The following is a 13,230-nucleotide window of genomic DNA, read 5'->3' as shown; positions in this document are numbered from 1 at the left end:
AACAAAACAATTCAATATGACTGTCAGTTATTGATAATTCTAACAGAAAGATAAAAAGGAAAATGTGGAACTGGATAAATTTCTGGAGGAACTTGAGCTTATTACTTATGACTTTTTAAAAATGAGACTGCAAATGAAATTACATATTTCTCAGTACCATAGAAATTGACCATGTATTAGTGCATAGAAAGATTGCAACAACCACCACAAAATGTAAAAAGATTTTAGAAACTATATAATGTAATAAAAAGTCATTGCTTCAGAAAACACAAATAAAAAGTATAGATCCACATGGAGACTTAATAATAAAATCCTAAATAATTAGTGAGTTCCAAAGAATAAATTGAAGAAACAATTTTTAAGCATGTAAAAGAAAATTATAATGATGATTTCTAAAATTTCTTGTATGTTGCTAAAGCATCATGGGAAAAATTATATTCCTTTAAATATGCATTGACAAAATAGAAAAAGAGAGGACTCATGAATTTAATATACATTTTAAGAAATTAGTCAACAAATACACAAGAAATGGGTAAATTTGAAACAAATGGCCACAGAAGTGATTTTTAAGAAGTTAAACAATAATTCTTTGAAAAGGCTAATAAAATTGATGTTTAAATTAATCTGATTTTTAAGAAGACCGAAAATCACATCAATTAAATAACAAATGAGCAAAGTAAAAATCACAACAAAACCAGGAGAAATAAAAATTATAATTACAACACATTATTCATAATAACTTTCTAAGAAAATTGAGAATACAAACTAAATAGAGCACTATCTTCAAAAATATAAACTACTAAAACTTTCAAAATTCAACATTTGTATCTTAAATAACCCTATCTCCTAATGGAAATAAATCTAGCTGTAAAAGAACCACCAAAGAAAAGAAATCTTGGCCATGAAGGATTCACAGGAGAATTAATTTTTTAAGGAACAATTAGTACCTATATTTCACAAATTATTCTCAAAAATGTCACCTACCCAGAATCCTTTTATAAGACAAATATGTTGATAATATTATGTTTTCCAACATAGATGGAAAACCCTAAGAAATTAGCAAGGAGACTAATTGAGACAAACAACTTCAAAAAATTGTATGCTTCAAAATCTCAAAAATCACCTGCATTTCTATATACTAAAACCCAGCAAGAATAATAGAAAGGAAATCCCATTTGAAATGACCACAAAATACATTGAAACATCTCTGAACTCTCTTACCAAAGCCCACAAAAGATTTATATAGTTTCAATTACAAAGTACCCTTAAAGGAAATAAAAAACATAAATAACTGAAGAAGTATTCAGTTCTCATGGCTAAGCCATAGCAATATATTGAAAATTATAATACTTCACAAAAATTAATGTATACTTTTAATTACCAAGTATATTCTTTATAGAATTTGATAAAAAAAAATAAAAAAGGTATTTGGAAAAAAATCCAAAATATCTAGAGAAATGATGAAAAGAAGAGATTACAACTCAAGAGCCCATTGTTTGATTAAAATATAAAACATAAATATTTAGGGAAAAACTCCCTATTTGATTAAAAAAATTTTTTTGGAAAAGTAAAAAAAAAATCTGGCAGAAAATGGGTTTAGACCAACATGTAATACCAAATTCTACATCAAAATTGCTTATTAAAATTTTAGAAGAGAAGCCAGTCTTATGGCTCTCTTAGCAATGAGTTGGAAGTATATTCTTAAGCAAACAGATATAGGAAATAGCAACAGATAAAACATAGTTTTGATTACATAAAAATGAAAAACTCCTGCACATTCAAAATGAATACACCTAGGCTAAGAAGAGAAGTAGTTGAATGGGGGGAAAATAAACTGAATTTCTTTAAGAATTTGATAACCAAGATGTATGTATGTCTCTGTGTGTGTGTGTGTGTGTGTGTGTGTGTGTGTATACACACACTCATATGACTTTAATAGTCATTCCCTAATACATTAAGTGATCAAAGGACATGAACATTTCTTAAAAGGACTGCAAACTATCCATAACCATGTGAAAATTCTCCAAAATACTAATAAGAGAAATGCAAATCAACAAAACTGTGGTTTTACCTTGTGCCCTGCAAATTGTCAAAGATGACCCAAAAAGGGCAATAGTCAATGTTGAAAATATTATGAAATTATAGGTACATTAACACATTGTTGGTGGAGCTATAACATGATATAACATTTTATAAACCTGGTTGGAATTATTCAAACAAAATTATTATATGTCTATGCCCTTTGAACCAGAGATAAGATTAGTTGGCTTATATCCCTAGGAAGAAAGTCCTAATTTACACCAAAATACTTATAGCAACATTTTTTTTGTGATGGCAAGGAATTGAAAATAAAGTAGATACCTATCAACAGAGTAGTGTCTAAACGAGTTGTGAATGTAATGGATTAAAATGTGTTTTAAGAAATGATGTATATGGTGAATACAGAAAACATGAAAGATGTACATAAACTGATGCAGAATGAAGTAAGCAGAACAAAGAAAATTATACACAATAACTATAGTAATGTAAATTTAAAAAAACAAAAAATCAAAATTGAATGTAAAACAATTATAAAGATCAAGCATTATTTAAATGAACAGATATAAGAGGTTACTCTCAACTCCTCCTTTCCTTTTTACTGATTTTTTTTTCAGTTTATCAATTATACTGATATTTTTCCTCTTGGTTTTCTATTTTTGTCTTTTAAAATATTTTTATATGAGATTGCTCTCTAGGAGGAGGAAGAGAGATACATGGGATAGCTGTGATGATGTAAAATGCAGAGAACATCAATAAATTTAAATGTAAAAAAGTTTTACATAGGTTTCCAGTGAAAATCTAGCTCTCTTCTTAGTAAATTTTGAGATCACCTTGTTTGCCCCTATCTTTGATTGTCAAAGTACTGATGAATTAACTCATTGGGCTGCTTTCCAACTACATGCCCTATTATGGATAATATATAATATTCACCCACTTATATTTTCTTGAAGAGATTGTTAGGCCAATCTCATTTAAGTACTTATATAATTCATTAAGGAATTCCTGTACTGACTAAATACAGTCAGATAGATCCATCAGCAAACAAGAACATCTGTAGAACTTCACAAACTTGCAAGGAATCCTTTCTTTTGGCCATATCCCATGACAGTAAACACAATTTGGTAAGCATATATTCTTCTGTGTGACTAACCCCAGAGACAGAAAAGGATCTCAGTTTCAGTTCCCCAGCCCACTCCAAAGCATGGAGAGGAATAACTGGATCAGGAATCCCATGTCAAAAGACAACCTATAGTTCTGTCACTAAACCAGCAGAACTTTCCAGATGATTAATATTGACTGAATACAGAAGCAGTCTGCTGAAATTTCAAGTGGAACAAGCTAACAGACTTATAGCTCAGACCCAAACCTGGGTCAAAAGCTTGCAGAGCTTAGATAATGAGACAGTAATTAGACTTTCTTCAAATCAGACCATTTTGAAAGCACTAAAGACTTGCAGATTCCCAACTTGATTTGTCCCTGAGCTCCTAAAATAGCACAAAATTCAATACCCTAAGAAAGCAACAAGACCAAGTTCTACCATCCTTACAGAAGTTTATCAGAGTCCTGTTCTGCCATCAAATCTAGAATCGGGAAGTAGGCTGAAAGAATGAGCAAATAGAAAAAAGAATTTCACCATAAAAAGCTATTATAACAGCAAGGAAGTTACAACACAAATGCAAAATAAGAGAATAATTCCAAAACCTCAACAAAGTTTCAAGGAAAAGCATAACTTGGGAACAATTTCTAGAATTCCTAGAAGAGATAGAGCAAGAGTTAAAAATAGGAATTGAATTTTTATAAATGAATTGAGAGCGTGAGGGGAAAGATGGAAAAGAAAAGGGAGCTATGGAAAAAAAAATTGGAAAGGGAGTTAGCTTGGGACAAGGGAAAAATCTTTGCCCAGGCTACAAACTCCTTGAAAATTAGAATGAATCAAGGGCTAATTAATGATTCCATGAGACAACAAGAAATATTAAATACAAAGTTAAAAGATTGAATGATTTTTTAAAAAAAATACTGTATCTCATCATTTAAAAAAATGACCTAGTAAATATTAAGTAGAAAAAATTAATCATTTGACTACTTGAATGCCATGATGAAAAAAGAGCCTAAATATTTGAAAAAAAATATTAGAAGATAACTGCTCAGATGTCTTAGAACCAGAAAACAAAGTGGAAATAGAAAGAATACATTAGTCACCTCTGAAAGAAATGCCAAAATAAAAACTCCTGGGAACATTTTTGTCAAAACCTGAAGTCTCCAAGTCAAGGAAAAAATAATAAAAGCAGTCAGAAAGAAAATATTCAAGTACTGAGGATCATAATCAGGATCATAGAATTGAGCAGCCACTGCTATAAAGGAGCTGAGAATAGAATACAGTTTTCTAGCAGGCAAAGGCTTACAACCAAGAATAATTTACCTACCAAAGGCAAATATATATTATACAAATGGGTAAAAAGGGATCCTAAATGAAATAAAGGACTTCTAAGACCACAGCTGTATAAAAACTATACAAAAAATTCAAACACAGGAGTTAAGAGAAATATAAAAAAGCAAACAATGAACAATGATAAGATTCTAAATGAGAATAAATTGATGATGTTTTAATGTGGGGCAATGATACATGTGACTTCTCTGAACCCTATTGTCATCTGAGGTCATAGAGGGAATCTAGATAGACAGAGGGCCTAGGAGTAGTTTTATTACATTTTGATGAACTTGCAAAAAGAATGAAAAAGGAAGAATGGAAGAAGAACCGTAAAGGGTAGAAGGAAAGAGAGAGGAAGGTTAGGGGAAATTATCTCATAATCAGTATGTAAAAATAATTTATATAGGCATAGAGGAAGGGTCAAAAAAGCAGATAATATTTGAGCCTCAGTATCATCCAAACTCTTCAAAGGATGGATCACTACAAACACACATAGACATACATAAAGTAGGGGACAGAAATGAATTTTGCTCAGCAGGAAAGTAGAAAGGGAAGGGGAGAAGAGAAGATAAAGTTATAGGGAGAGGGAATTGAAAAAAAATAGGTTCTGAGCAAAATAAGGATGTATAAACATGTTTACAGATCTTTTTTTGTAATGGCAAAGAATTATAGGGTACACATCAGTTGGAGAATGGCTAAGCAAATTATATTATAAAAGTATTTTGGAATACTACTATGTTATAAGAAATTATAAAGGAGATAGTTTCTAAAAAACCTGGGAAAATTTGTATGAACTAATGCAGACTGAAGAAACCAGAAAAAGAATAATTTATACAATAGCATTATGAAGACAAACAACTTGAAGGACCTAGAAACTCTGATCAGCTATAATAAGTAACCACAATTCCAGATGACTAATGATGAAATATGCTACTCACTTACTGATAATGTGGAACTAGTTTTGTAGTTGTTATTTTATGTAGCCATTGTGGAAAATTTTCCTCAATTATACATGTTTATAACATGTTATTTTTCTCAACGCATGGGAGGGGAAGTATGGTGAAAAAGAAAGTGTACTTTTGCTGGTAGGCAACACACAAAATTTAATTCAAAAAATAAAAAAAGAAAAATTTTAAAAGAACAAAATCCCTCTAGTTTTTAGTCAACTATAAGCTCAGTGTATATCAACAATGTGATATAGTATTATAAAAAAAAAAAAAGCTAATATCAGCTTAGGCTGCAGTAATAATTAAATTCAAGTTGGAAAGGAACTTAGCAGCCATAGTGAGTAAATAGCATGGCATAATTGATAGAGAGTTAACCATGGAATTAGGAAGATGGGTTCAAGTTCTGCCTTTGTTACAAATTGGTCAAATTACTCTGGGTAACTTTCTAATACTAAGTTTTAAATAAAGTGTTGAACTGCACCAGTGGAGGACATTTCCTTATCAGGAACTCCTTATGTTGATGAAATTTTAAGTCCATTAAAAAAATAACAATAACAACAACTTACAATTAATATACAAAGACCATAAGAAGGAGCAATGCATGGAAGTTGCAGAGAGGCAAATGAATTTAGGCTTGATATCAGGCAGCCCTGAGTAACAATGAGAGTTCTCACAAAGCTTAATAGTTTCTGAAGTTGGCAGACTCTTTCTCATCAGAGCTCATCTAGCTCAAAGGCTGTATGTCCATTTATTGGGTAGATTATAGAGACGACTTAGTTATTGGTTGAATTAGGAAGCCATTGAGATCCCTTCCAACTCTAAAACTTTGTGATTCTCTGTTAAGAGTTCCCCCTCACTAGAGGTCTTCATGCAGACATCTATATGACCACCTATGAGGTATATTCTGGAGATAATTCTTGTTCAGATATCAGTTGTAGCTAAATTGCCTTTGAGTTTCCTTATAATTCTGAGATTGTCACTACTGTTTGTACAATTGTGAACCACAAACAAAGCCAACTACTTGAATAAAATTCCAGTGTGGAAATTTAATATATGATATCTATGTTTTCTTCTGAAGAACCAGATGTACCCATGAGGACACTGTTTTATAAAGGAGGTAAAATTTTTATTTATTTGATAATATAATCACAATTGGACACATACCATAGTAACTTTTGTTTGAGATATGTCAAGATTCTGGAATTTGATGTTTTTAACTACCAGTGGGAGAAGTTTAGGATATTTTTTGTTAGTATCAATCAGTGGTAAACATAAACATTTGGAAAAATATATAAATACCTTCCCACCATTATAAATTAACAAAATGATGTTAAGCTTTCTGAATTAAATTATAATTTTATTTAATTCAAATAAATTTCCTAAAATCTGATCAAACTTTTAACCTGTCAAGCTGAGGACCAAAGCCAGGTCACCTAGGACCTTTATCAGCCTTTCCAATCATTCTTATTACAAAAATGTTAGAAATTATTTGTTATGTTCCATTAAAGAGGATTTAGGAAGGAAAAAGAAGGCTTATAATCTCTGGAAATTATTGAGGCATATTATGTTAATCTTTGGTCAGTTAAAATTTTTCTGTCAGTATATTTTGTGGTGGTGAGGAATTCCTATTAACATGCTTGATTTTCACTTTTTTAGAATAATATCTCAACATTTTCAGGATCTGATGTCATAGTAAAGACAACCTTCTTGTATGAACATGTTACAGAAATGAGTTTTGTTTTTGACTGGTTGAGTTGTTATGCCAAAGTTCTGAGTTCCATGGAATAGGGCCAAGAAACATTTGGCTGCTTAGTCAGGGTAAATGTCCGTGGGAGCGGAACTGGAAAAGCCTTGTAGAGGATGCATGGCCAAAACCGCATAATCAAATTTTGTTCTGAATAGAGTCCTTCATAGCAGAGGTAAAAGAATTTGTGCAAAAGTTGTTTTCTTAAAGATATAATTTTGAGCCATTAGGAAAACAAATTAAAAATCAAAAAATTAAAGGAAATCCTTGGGAGAGTTTTGCTTTTAGATTGAATTTTCCAGTGAATTGTAATGTTGCATTCTATTTGGAGAAATCCTCCCCATAACATCAGAATCTAACAATATTTACTAGATAATTCGAATATGAGCTAATTTTAGTGAGTGCCATCTTGCTTATTGTACATATGTGTTTGCTATTAAAACTAAATGTTTGTTCAAGTTCATTTTTTTTTTTTGCACAGGATGATATGGTATGGAAGGTTTGGAGGAAGGCATACCCAAATAAGTGAAATCATAGATTCCTGGTAGCAATGGAAAAAGCAGCCTCTCAATCTTGTATACATGTTCATCAATTATAATAAGAGACAATATCCTCAAACTGCTAAAACCTACCCTACCACTGCTCTCACATACTCACAAAATGATCTTGTAATTATGTTGTATATATTTGGCATATTCTTATAGAGAGATAATGTAAGCTCCTTGAAGGTAAATGCTTTCATTTTAGGTTTTGTTTTACCAGCACAGTACCTAGTTAACAATGTAAGAACTTAATAGATGTGATTGAGAAAAATAAATACAGAGAAAGAGAAATAACAGGGTATAAATCAAAGAGCAGCAAACTTGAAATCAAAAGATCTGTTTTTCAATATCTGAGTCTATTTCCTCTTTTATAATTAATATATTAATATTTGCACTAATATATATAAACATTGCTGCACTATATAATCATGCATTTCTATTATCATCAGAGCACCTGTATTGTTAAAAACAATAGATATTTTTATTTCATTATTTCGTTCAAAACTAAAATGAATGCTAAACACAAATGAAGCTTTGTGGTATTTTACAATTGCACCTTTATATATTCAGAAAAACAATCTAGAAGAAGACATATTTATATTGAGCAATAGTTAAAGCAAATCAGCAATTCTAATTGTTAAGTTATTAAACAACTGCCTGTCCATGCAAAATATATGTTTTACCATCTGTCAGATAAAATGGATAGCTAGATACAAAATCTTGCATTAAAGAACAGTGTGTGGACATATGATCCTCCCTAGAGTATTTTGATACATAAACTAGTAGATTACATTGAGATGTACTCTCCACATAGCATTTTAATTAGCAACAAAGATATTACGCTAAAACATTCACACTATGCAAAACAAATGCACTCATTTCCAAAGGCTACCTCTGCAAGATTCCATGTAAGCATGAATGAACTAAATTTAGCATCTTTTTGCATTGCTTGACATTTTACTCCGAGATGACCAAAAGGAACAAAGTTTACTTTCAGATGTTTTACAATGTATAAATTCAAATGGAAATTATTCACATAAGTAAAATTAGCAACATCACATGTCATTTGGCATACACAAATGAATGGCATATCACATATATTAATTTCTTTGTTGTACTGTTATGGAAGTTACATGGTATATGCAAGAGGACCTATCAGTATAAAATAAAATCCTTTGTTATTATTTCTCCCTCTTAATGGGTGCATATCACCTGTCACATTGCTAAATTGATATTGAAATACATATAGCCCATCTGTGTATTTTATTATTGTCCTTCCATGTAATATATGATATAGTCAACAAATGCTGAGCACATCCTAAAACATAGATTAATTGCTCATATTTTTATAGGGCTTCATAATTTACAAAACTCTTTTCCTCAAACCCTTTGAAATAGTAAGTTGAGTTGTTATTATTCTCATTTAAAAGTTGAGAAAACAAGTTCAAAGAAATTCTTTATTACAACAAAGTTACACAGGGAGTAAACAGCAATTCTGGTATATGACAGTAGTTCCCTTGGCCCCACAACAAAGTGTTCTTCTTATTATTCATGCTATCCCTTACACAATAAAGCCAGCCCTTTACAAAGACTTGAATGTATAATTTACTAAACAGACACAGGTAATCTAAAAGGCAATAGAAAAAAGCCTGATAGTTTGAAATAAGCTGCAACATGTGACCTATCATGATTGACATGCCATTATGTCATAAAAGGCAAGGATGTGTAAAACCATAAAAGAAGCTGAGAGACTCATATAACAAATGTGTAGGATAATAGATGAACAATCTGAATGTTGTTCTGGTATAGCACAACCTCTGGGCTACTGTAGCCCTAAGTTTCAATCAAAAGATGGAATTCTTGGAGATGAAGTAGCTACTACTATATTCAAGTTTTAGGAATAATCCTGAGGGAAAGTGCTTTGGATACTTTTGCTCAAAAGTCTTTGCCATTGGACTTCCCATTAACAATGAGCTAGTTTGCTTAATTAGCCTTTAATGAAAGATATTAATTAGGTCACACAATAAAAGTTGGTATAAAACATTTCTCATAGAGAACTTTAATACAGTCTCCCATAAATAAACATATTTTCCATGGAAAGAATAGATTCAAATTTAAGATACAATAGTTGTGAGGTACACCACAGAAAATACATGAACAAAGGGATAATTCAGAACTCCCGGTACTGAAAATCCTTTTTCCCTCTGCAAAGTCCTCATGCTGTGTTTTCAGAGAAATTGTTTCCTGTAGGTCTTGACTGACTCTCCTGTGACATAGTCAGTGGTGATGGGAAGAAGAAAAAGATAAAGACTTTCTTCTTCCCATCCCAAAAGTGAGTTCAAGAGGGTTCCAACTTCCATTAGACTGACCCTGCTGCTAGACTGGCAAATTGATGAAATTCCTCCAGCTATTTAAAGTCCCTTAAAAGCATGGTTGGTTGGTTGGTTAGCCAATCAGCTATTCTCTTTTTGGCCTGATCTGAGAATTTCATACCGCAGAAAGAAAGGACAAATCTTAATAATTTCTGATCACATTCTTGATTGATTCCATCTAGATTCCTTCTGTGAATACATTAATTTAAGTGGTGATAGAATGTTCCCTCCTATTCATTATACTGATATACATGCAATGTTAAAAGAAAAAGAGGAAAATCATCAATGTGTTTGGGTAGAACTTCTATTAAGGATTTTTAAAAAGAGAGTATTAAAAATTATCCAGAATTAGATGATATGAATGGGTTTTGATAGTAAGTAGAATATGACACAACTCAACATCAACAAAGAGCTATTCCATCAGAATTCTACTATTATTTTAGAATAACATTCTGAGATATTTGTTATCAACATTGCTATATTAGTCAAATATATCATTAGTGTTTTTCAAGTCACAAATTGCTAGCACCCAAAAATTTGGGAAATAAAATGAAGGAAAGAACATCCTTACATATTAGTTGTCATAAAGAGGTGATAAGAAGTGCCTAAAATCTATTTAGTCAGCAAACAACCTCCTTTGCTAAGCAATAAACCGAGACAGCTAAAGGTAACAGTGCCTTAAAATATAAAGTTGTTTATAAAATCTTAAAGAGATAGGCTATTGGACGATGAGCATTATCAACTCATAAAACAGAAAAAAGCAGCAGAAAGAAAAACAAATTTGAAGTCAGCTTTGAAAGAGGCCTACTTAAGCAAAGTTATCTCAAGGGCAAATAAAGTTGAAACTGGAAGGAGGGCTACTGACAGACCTAAAATGGAAAAGATCTGCAAAAAAGATATTTTATGAGGAACCCTTTTAACCATCAAAGAGAATGGAGCTACCACATTTGGATTCTAACATCACTGTTTCAGATGTGTTTATTGAGGAAATGATATTGACGAAATAAAGATGTAAAAAACAGCTGGGTTAGACCAAGTGTATACAAAAGAACTCTTTCCTGGAGGCAGCACAGTTTCAGAAACTTGAAACTCTATTTTCTTTGTGAAGCTTTCAATTATTGACCTTCCTAAGAATGCTTGAAGTCTATAAGACATGAAGAAGCAAATGAATTGAAAATAATAATCCCTTGCAAAATTATTGTATGTTATCTACCCTATTCTAATTTAGGTACCCATAGGTACTGATTTCATAATCCATTAAAGTTTTTTTCTCTAGGTATTATCACAGCATAATAGTTTATGTAAAATCACATTTTGCTTTTCTTTTACATATTTTGTGCTACAAAACTTGGAAAAGCTTGTGGACTTTCATAAAGAATGAAGTAAACATTTAAATTTTTTATTCAAAGAAAAGAGATCTGTTTTTTGTTTTCTAAGTCTGTCCTTCCATTTCTAGGATAATACTTTAATTGTTCACATTTATATAGTACTTTAAAGTTGACAGAACATTTTTTCAACAATGCCCCTAAGTAGGTATGTAATGCAAATATTTTTCTCCCTTTACCATTATTCAGAGGCTTAAGAGGGAAAGTAACTTGCCTAGCAATATATGGCTATCCTGGTGCTTGAAGCCAAGCTTTCTGACTCCAAATCCAATAGTATTTTCTGACTTCCTGTATTTGTGATTTGGTTTGTGTTCATAAATACATTTTTATTTGAAAATTTAAAATTACCCCTATATTTAGCAATATATCAGAAATTGTATTTCTTGTCACATGTGAATAAGATTTGTGTCTTTAATGTACTTCCTGATAACATAATTTTTTGTAGCTGATTATTTGTGACTTAAAATAACATGACAGTTTTGTTTTCCATGTGTATAGGAAGAGGTAGTCTTTAAAGAAATGAATTGCTACTTAAGCTATTAACTTAGCATTAACAAGATTCTAGAAATACTCTAATACAAACCTTCCGTGGTATAGATAAGGAAACTGAGGGCTAGCATTGTGACATTAGCCTTCCAGTGTCATACATAGAATGATAAGATATATCCATAATATAGGGCTCTTGAACCAATCTCTAGAAGCAACCATTTTAAGCAAAAAAACAATAACAACTGTACATCTGAAAATACCTTCAAATAGTCAAAGCAATTTAGCAATTGAATTTATTTTTAGAAAGGAAATATGTATAGGGACTATAGTGACTTTTGGGTTCATATATACTTTTAGAAGAGAATGCAGAAGAGAAAAACATGAATGAGATTAGCCCACAAGCCAAAATTTTCCATGAGATTTCCTATGGAATTTGTCTAATAGTTAGCATTAGTATTATATTGTATCATGAATATCATGCACATATTGAATAAAATGTGAATGTCCTGAGGATAATGATTTCCCAAATGTTTAATTAGTTGTTAAAATCAGTTTTCTCAGTGGAATTATCAAAGTTAACTTTTGAAGACTACTTATATATTGTTTACATTATTGCTGGAAGTAATAGTAAATAATAATGCATTCTTTTAATATTTTTGACCATAGCAATTCACAAAGATCATCTACAAAAGCATAGAAGGACTGTGATCTGTATTAGTATAAGGAGATACCACACTGATGAAACCATACATTATAGCTCATATTTATGTAGTAGTTTTAAAATTTACAAAGCACTTTCCTCACAACAGCCCTGTGAGGTAGGTGGACTATGTTATTATTCTTTATAGATGAGTAAACTAAGACTCAGAAATTAAATGAACCACTTGTTCCTACAAGATTAGAAAGTATTGGAGCTGGAAATAGAAATTCAGATCTTCTGACTTCAAATTCAGCACTGACACTACATCATGGATCTTTTCAAGCCCTGAGGAATAGAAGTTTACTTAGCAATTAGTGGTATTAAAGAAAATTCAATTAATTCTTCCTTTAGGTTTAGTGGTTATTTGTCCCCATTCTATTAGGAGTTAAAATATTATTTTGTTTATATTGAATATTTGCATTTAGAATGTCTAAGAACTTGGTTAATATTTTGCAATTCAGGAAGTTTTTTGTACCCATAGGAAAAACTACATATACTCCATAGAACCAGGAGAAGCATGTGGCTTCATGGTGTCCTCTATATAATGCTAATATCCTATACTCCTGCCCATTATGATTCACTT

This window comes from Sminthopsis crassicaudata, chromosome 3, assembly GCF_048593235.1.
Source record: "Sminthopsis crassicaudata isolate SCR6 chromosome 3, ASM4859323v1, whole genome shotgun sequence".
Taxonomy (NCBI): Eukaryota; Metazoa; Chordata; class Mammalia; order Dasyuromorphia; family Dasyuridae; genus Sminthopsis; species Sminthopsis crassicaudata.
This window is presented reverse-complemented; position numbering follows the sequence as displayed.